Source organism: Rosa rugosa, chromosome 6, assembly GCF_958449725.1.
Source record: "Rosa rugosa chromosome 6, drRosRugo1.1, whole genome shotgun sequence".
Lineage (NCBI taxonomy): Eukaryota > Viridiplantae > Streptophyta > Magnoliopsida > Rosales > Rosaceae > Rosa > Rosa rugosa.
The window spans coordinates 8,255,344-8,263,686 of NC_084825.1; positions in this window are offsets into that span (position 1 = coordinate 8,255,344).

Sequence of the window (8,343 nt, forward strand, 5' to 3'; positions counted from 1 at the left end):
TGAACTCACCGAACGTCAACCTGAACCCGGTGTAGAGATAATACCCGGAGCGGAAGTGGTAACCGTCGGGGAGGCCAGTCCCCTCCAGTCGGATTGGAACCTACATGTGGACGGATCCGCCAGCGCCAAGGCCAGCGGCGCCGGAGTCATCCTAACAGGACCCGGGGGACTGAACGCGGAGTACGCGTTGAAATTCAACTTCAAAGCTTCAAACAATGTGGCGGAGTACGAGGCACTTATCGCCGGTCTACTCCTCGCCATTGACTCAGGGGCTGACAGCGTCAACATATTCAGCGACTCTCAATTAGTCGTTAACCAGGTCAACGACAGCTTCCAGGCCAAGGACCAGCAGTTAGCGGCATACTTGGGATATGTCAAAACGTTGCTAAAAAAGTTCAACTTCCACACCATCACACAAATCCTCAGGGAAAAGAACGCCAAGGCTGATTCCCTGGCGAGACTGGCAACCGCCCAGCCACATCAAAGTCCAGCGGATACAAAGGTGGAATGCCTTGACAAGCCAAGCATCACGAAAACCTTAGCAGAGATCTTCAACATTGAAATCAACCCCAGCTGGATGGACGAGATCACTGCATACAAGCGCAGCGGCACACTACCAGAGGATAAGGTCAAGGCACGCCAAATTCAGCGGAGAGCAACCCGCTACAATATCCAGAATGGCAAGCTTTACCGCCAGGGGTTCACTCACCCCAACCTCCGCTGTTTAACCCCGGAGGAAGGAAAGGTCGTGTTGGCAGGAATCCACGGCGGGGAGTGCGGAAACCACTCGAGCGCCAGATCCCTGGCCAATCGTACAATGCGACAGGGCTACTTTTGGCCTACGCTTGGTGAGGACGCCCGGCAGGTGTCAAGATCTTGCCACAAATGCCAGCAGTTCGCCGATCTCCCGCATGCGTCGGCGGAACCACTTTCAGTCATCATCGGTCCATGGGTCCACTCTACATGGGGCCTCGACTTGATGGGAAAATTCCCAACCGCCAAAGGACAGTTCAAGTACATCATTGTCGCTATCGACTACAACAGCAAGTGGATAGAGGCAGAGCCACTGACGGCCATCACTACCGCCAAAGTCATTCACTTCCTCTGGAAAAACATTTACTGCCGCTATGGTGTCCCACACACAATCATTACAGACAACGGCACACAGTTCAACAATGAGGAGCTCATTTCATTCACCGCCAATCTGGGCACCAGGATGAGCTTTGCCTCTGTCGCCCACCCCCAAACCAACGGCCAGGTCGAAGCGGTAAATAAGATAATCAAGAAGCTGCTAAAAAAGAAACTCGACACTGCCAAGGGCTTGTGGGCGGAAAAGCTTCCAGAAGTGCTATGGGCCATCAGGACGACTCCATCCTCCGCCACTGGTGAAACCCCCTTTTGTATGACGTTCGGAACTGAGGCCGTTCTGCCTGTCGAGGTAGCTCAACCCACCGCTCGGGTTGAGTGCTACCACCCAGAGACCAACGGCGATGGCATCAACCTGGACTTGGACCTCCTAGAGGAAAAACGACACAAGGCCCATTTGCAAAACCTGCAAAACAAGCAACGAGTATCGCGTTTCTACAACGCCAGAGTCAAGGCCCGGAACCTCCAACTGGGGGACTGGGTAATGAAGGCAGTCATTCCAGCACCAACAAAACTCCGCCCAACTTGGGAAGGTCCATATAAAATAGTAGAAGTCGTTAGCCCAGGCACCTTCTACTTAATGGACAAGGATGGCGTCACTACGACCCACCCTTGGAATACCGAACACCTTCGGTATTACTACAAATAGTCATGTCGCTACCTAGGAGCATCTTGACTTAGCTAAATTTTTGTTCAATATTTAGCTAAGGGAAGCTACCCAACGGGTACATCCCCACTTTTGTTAACACTGACCAGTCAGTTATCAATGAAACGAGGAATTATTCAAACCATTGTTACCAAGTCTAGCACTGAGGGCAGCTGGCAACGCCAGCAATCGTCAGCGGACCTCGTCCGCTACGTTGTGCACTTGGACCAATCTTAATTCCTTTAATTTTTCATTGATTGCAAAAGAAAATCCTAAGTCAAAACTCTAGCGGTATAGACATGTCATCACACAACGTCAAAAATTCCATACTTCATATATTCAGGGCTGGGACTCCCCACCCAAAAATTGTTCCTTACATTCAAAAAAAAAAGAGTACATATATTTTCGGCCTCAGCGGCTACACAATCAAAACAGAGCACGTCCGGCATGTCAGGGGTTGGCCCCGGCGTCGCCTACTTCGGACTGCGGCGGCTGTCCGCAGCTTGTTTGGTCAGTCCCTCGAGCGGTGGGACTTGCCGTCTCTATGGTCCCATCCGCCGGCGTATGATACCCACTGCCTGAGCTGCTACCTCCTGCTGGGGGACTGGGTACTGGCGGGGGTTTCTTTGTCTGCGCTACATTTTTTGCTTGCGGCGCCTTGGGCAGGGACGCCTTGGCCCAGTCAATGGCACCCTTCGCTTGCAGCATCTCGACATTCGCTAGGGCGCCGGCCTTCGCCGCTTCATTCATCGCGTTTTTGTATTCCGCCGACTGCTTGAAACTCTCCACAGCGGCGGCAGCGGCTCGGCTTCCATCGTCCCTCAGCCGGGTCACCTCACCCTCCAGTCTCTTTACTTCCCCTTGCCTGGCAGCAGACTCCCGCTGCAGGATATCAATTTTCTTCTCCTTGGCAGCCGCACGCTCTTGCAGCAAGGCCTTGTCTTGCTCCAGCTTGGAGACTTGATCATTTCGTTCTATGTCCCGCTGGATGGCCACGTCTAGCTTGCCTCGAGCGTCCGCAGCGTCACAGTCCGCCTTCATCAGGCGTCGCTCCACATCCGCCAGCCTGTCCTTGGCCTCCGCCAGCTCCCTCTCAAGCCTCTTAACCTCCTCCCGGAGCTGTCCCTCAATTCGGGGTTGCTTGGAGGCCGCCAAGAACATTTCGTTCAGCCCAACCGCCAGGTGCCCAAAGGCTGAGCTAAAGGGCGATTGCTCGATTGCCGTTGGCCGCGTCATCCCTGCCAGACCGCCGAACCACAACCGCTCGCACAGGTGATAGAGAAACTCCCGCTCACTGTCGGTCATGAACTCGGTGAAGGCAGCGAAAGAGTCCAGATCGCTCACGGGCATCTCTCTCTCGGCCGTCACAGGGGCCTTCGACGGGTCTTGTCGGCTCCTCTTCTGCCTGTGGACCTCGAGGGTCTCGTCATCATCCTCCTCCCCGGCCGAATCACACTGGTGCCGCCTCCGCAGGATCGACCGTGTATCTCCAGTGGGCGCAGCCCTGGACCCCTTCGGCGGTTGTCTCCCCACCGCAGTAGCGGCAGCCCCCACTGGCGCCACGACTTTTTCTCTCTGTGGCCCACGTCGAGTGGCAACCACTCTTTCCTTCTGCGGCACGGTAGAGGATCCCTTTTTTTCCCCGCCCGCTTGTCTATCCGCCTGCACGCTGGGCAGACCGTCGGCCCCTAGGTGAGAGTGGTGCGGCATGGGCAGCGTCACCGGAACCTCGGATGCGCTCACCTCCAGCGTCTCCGGGTTCACAACTGTCATTTGGGCCGCCTCGTCTGAAGCATACATTGCCTCCAAGAAGTTGTCTATCTCCGCACGGTCCATGGCTTTGTCAAAGGCGTCACGGCTCGCTTTGTTGCCTGGCGGAGTCTCTGAGAACATGCAAACACCCGTTAGCTTTAACCAAGTTACCAAGAGATACAATGTGGCGGAGGTCTCTTACCAATAGCGCGCGTTAGCTGCTGATCGACCAACAGCTCCCAGCCGGTGAGGAGACGAAAGTCCAGCAAATTGCGATTCTTCCAACAGCCTTTGATGCGCGCAACACGGCACTCTTCCTCACGCGTCAGGTTATACCGCAGTCCCGCTACAAAACAAGAAACAAGGCGTCAGTACAACAGTTGAAATACATATACGGTAAACCGCCAACTATGTTCAGCGGAGATCGACGGACAACCTCGGATTGGCTGAAACTCCGACTTAATCCTAAACGTCGGTTCCCCCTCGTTCGACCCCGACTGGTACTCCCACCCTGTCATGGCCACGCAAAACGTTCCCCGCCAGTAGGACATCGAATCCCTCAAATTCTCTATCAGCTTGGGCGCTCCCTGCCGGCGGCTCAAATTTACTTGCCCTCTGCAACCTTGGCGATTCACGTACACCAGTTCATAGAAGTGCAGTACCTCCGCCACAGTTGGCCCCTCGCACCCGGATAGCCGCCACAAAGAGTTCATCGCCAGCATCAACCGCCACATGTTGGGACAGATCTGCCCAAAGGCGACGCCGAACTCGCACACCAGGATCTGAAGGTTGGATACAAGCGGCAACGTCACTCCTTGGCGGAATATTGCCTCGTGAACGGCGGCGAACCCCGCTGGAAGAATTGAGGCCTTCTCGCCCGCCGTCGGTTGACGAAGTCTCACCACTCCCGGCAACCGATATATCCGCTTCATCCGGTTGACCGCGGCGGCAGTCATCCGCCCTCCCGCCTCGTCAACGGGGGTCCCATCCTGGAGAACCCACGCCGACTCTGTTTCCTCCCCCATCACGTTTCCCCCGTCAGCGGAACCACTGGCGGCACTATTACTTGCTAGCCGCTCCTCACTCCTATCCCGCGCAGCAGCTTCCTCACCCGCCCTAGAACTCTCCGGACGCGACGTACGGCCCATGACAACTTCCCAGGGTATGGTTTGCAGCGGCTCGATGTCTAGCGGCTCTGGCAGTGAGGTTCCTGCACGGGCAGACGGACGCAACGAGTCAATAAAAACCCTATCCGCCGCACTGATTGACACGTCAGACCCGGAGTCCTCACTGCTCGAGATCTCTACGACGTTGGCCATCCCAAACCCTAAAACCCAAATCAGTTAGCCCACAGAAGGATCTAACCTATCCCTACATCAGGTATAGCAAAGCACCACGAACAGCTACCCAGAAAATACCAAAATATGAACAAACCCCCCTCAACCCAGATTCAACCATCTAGCAAAACCCTAACTGACAACTCTCTGTCAAACACCGTAACCTACCCCCAAATCTCATCTTACACCCCCGACGAACATCAAGAAACCCAGTTCACACACCAATCCCCGACACAAACACCAAACCCATAAATCGACAAAAACACGAAACCGAAGAGAAGGATAACCAGAACACTAACCTCAGTCGTGAACTCTCTGGCGTGCTGATACTCGCTATGCCCCAACGACGGAAGTTTTCGTCTCTCCGACCACGAGAACTCCACCAACGCGCGGCACTCTCTCTCTGCAAATCTAGGATGGGCAGAGCTTGAAGACGACTACGGTTCGAATGGATTTTCTGATATCCCTTCTCAATGCGTTCCCCCCCTTTTATGTCAACATCAGAGGCTTTTGGGCCGTCCGCTAGAAAACGACATCACACCCCAGCCGTACACGTGTCCCCTGTTCGCACTAACCCTCCGGGTTAACCGAGGCGTCGCCTCGGTTACGAAATCCATCATTACTCGCATTAATGACGAGAAGACGGCCGGACTGAGGAGACGCGTCTCCACACGCTAACCCTCTAGTTATTTGCCACGTGTCAAGGCGTATCACGGAAGCAATCCGAAGTACGCCCTTCTCCAAGTGACGGTCTCCGCTGAGCGAAACCCCGCCAGCGGAACTTCTCACTTGTCCTCTCCAAGTAACGGTCTCCGCTGAGCGAAACCCCGCTAGCGGAACTTCTCACTTGTCCTCTCCAGGTGACGGTCTCCGCTGAGCGAAACCCCGCCAGCAGAACTTCTCACTTGTCCTCTCCAAGTGACGGTCTCCGCTGAGCGAAAACCCCGCCAGCGGTACTTCTCACTTGTCCTCTCCACGTGACTGTCTTCGCTGAGCGAAACCCCGCCAGCGGAACTCCTATCTTCTGCAAGTGACCGTCTCCGCTGGGCGAAACCCCGCCAGCGGAACTTTTCACTAGCTGTTATTCACGAAGTCTCCTAACAGCGGCACTTCTCCCTTGTCATCATACAAACGGGGCGCCGTCCGCTACACACCTCTGGCGGAAACCCCTTTTATTTGGCATGTCGCGTACTTTATTCAGCGCGGTACCGCTCAATAAAGTAACGCCAAGCACGTCCACTGGACGCTGTTTACTGCTATAAACCAGCGGGGGGACACCCGCCAGCGGCGGATCCCGAGGCCACGCCTCATTCTGACAAATGACCGCCACGCGGCATTACAGTCAGATTGTCCCTACGGGACACGGGGACTAGTCAACAGTCTACGACGACCCTGATCAGGTACGTTGACCCCCGTCACTCGGGTACTAAAGATTGGGTTCGCTACCCAACACCCTCTGCTCCGTGCAGCTCCCCCTCACCAAACAAATTTTGCGACCATCCGGAGGTCCATCTTAGCCGGGGAGTGGGGGACTCCCTGGGGGGCCTAGTAGGGGCCCACCCGAAAGGGTATAAAGCGTTTGCTCAGTAATTATCCATGGTTGACAACGCACTGACGCTAATTATGCTTTTGCAAAAGTCTAGCGGAAGAAAACGCTTCAAACCGCCGATCAACTCCCCAACCAAGATTGCCCTCCTTGACTGGGGACTTGGGGGACTTGTACCTACATGTACGTTTGCAAAGCATAATTAGCTATAATCAGTTACGCTCATCGTACCGCCAGAGGCACCAACTACCGTCAAAGGAGTGACCCACGGATAGGCAGCCAGGCAGGCCACGGCCTGAGCACAAGAGTTCCCCGGGATCACCGCTGACGCGCCGCCACGCACTCTGCCAAGAAGGCATCAGAAGCTACTGGAACTGGGAAACTGAAGCATATCAGTCCCACATCGAAAACAAAGAGAAGATCAGACCTCTCCTCACCTATAAAAGGTCCTCTCTTCTCTCTTCATTACTACGCATTAACTACTCATTTATTATTGTGCTGCCTATATATCAACTGACTTAGGCATCGGAGAAGTGAAGACCGCCCAACGCGGTCTCCCTCTGACGCCCTGTCTTTCATTTGGCAGCCAGCAAGAATCACCAAGTATACAGAGTAGCGGTCCGGCCGCCGGGCCCGCGTTAAACGAAGGATTGGCTACCTCCAGACTTTGAGCATTAACAAAAAGGGCTTGGAGAATTTTTTTTTTCTTTATTATTTTTTTTCTTTTCAAATTTGATGAGTGACATTGTGTATATTTCTCTATATACTAGCCTCAGTGCTTGCCAATTTGCTTTCATAAAACGTATAATAAAAAAGTTGTTCAAGTAAACCCTAATTTGTGTTTGACCCAAACTCTAGGTTACTTGACCTAGTGGTAATAAGGTTAAATTAGAAGGATCTAGATTCCTATTCAATGTACGATTACTTTCCTTGTATGATTGAGATTCTATGCATTGTAATCCTCTATATAAAGAGGCCCCTATTGTCAATGAGAATACACAGCAAAATTCCTCTCAATTTCAGTTTCTCTACAACACGTTATCAGCACGAAGCCCTAACCCTGAAACAAATAGCCAAACCCTGATTCAAGAAGCTAAAAACCTTGAATCCGAATACAAAAACTTGAAGCCTTTTCTGCCTCCACCTCACACATTGCAAAACTCGATCCCAGGAGTCCAGAACCAGCGGCCTCACCCCAAGAACCGGCCGGAAACCCACCGAACCGGCCACAGGAAGCTCCATACAACTCGCAGCAAATATTCCACCGGTTCACCATCTTCCAGACCTCAAATTTCCACCAAATTTTGTCCAAAGAAGCTCCTCCACCTGACAATTTCGGAACCGGAAGAATTATAGCAAAAACCAAAAAAAACATTGCTGAACCGGCCGACTGAAACTCCGACAGAGAAACCGGCAGAAGGAAAAAGAAAAAAAAAAAAAGGAGGAAGGAGAAGCTGCAGCCCAGAAGCCCAGCCCAGAAGCAGCTGTGCAGCCTAGGCCCAGTAGTAAGAAGAAGCCCAGAAGCAGAAGGGGTCCAGCCCGAGCCACGTCATCATCCACGCAGGCACACAGTCAGCGTCCCTCTGCCTGCCACGTCAGCACCAGACTGCCACGTCAGCAACCGGCCGCCACGTCAGCACCTCCGGTCAACATCAGTCAACGCCGGTCAATGCTGGTCAACCTTTTTACAGCCAGTTTTCCGGCGACTTCCGGCCAATTTCCGGCCAACTTTTCGGTCAAGATTTCCGGCAACTTTTCAAGGTAAACTTTTCTAAAAGTTCCCGTTTTTGAAGTTTTTATTACTTTTCTTCTTCTTTTCTCGGGGACTTCCAACATCCCTTCTTCTACCCCCCTTTCTTCTTCATAGGGGAGACCAATAGCCTAACTGTGGGGGTTCGTGCTCACTCCAAGCTTGG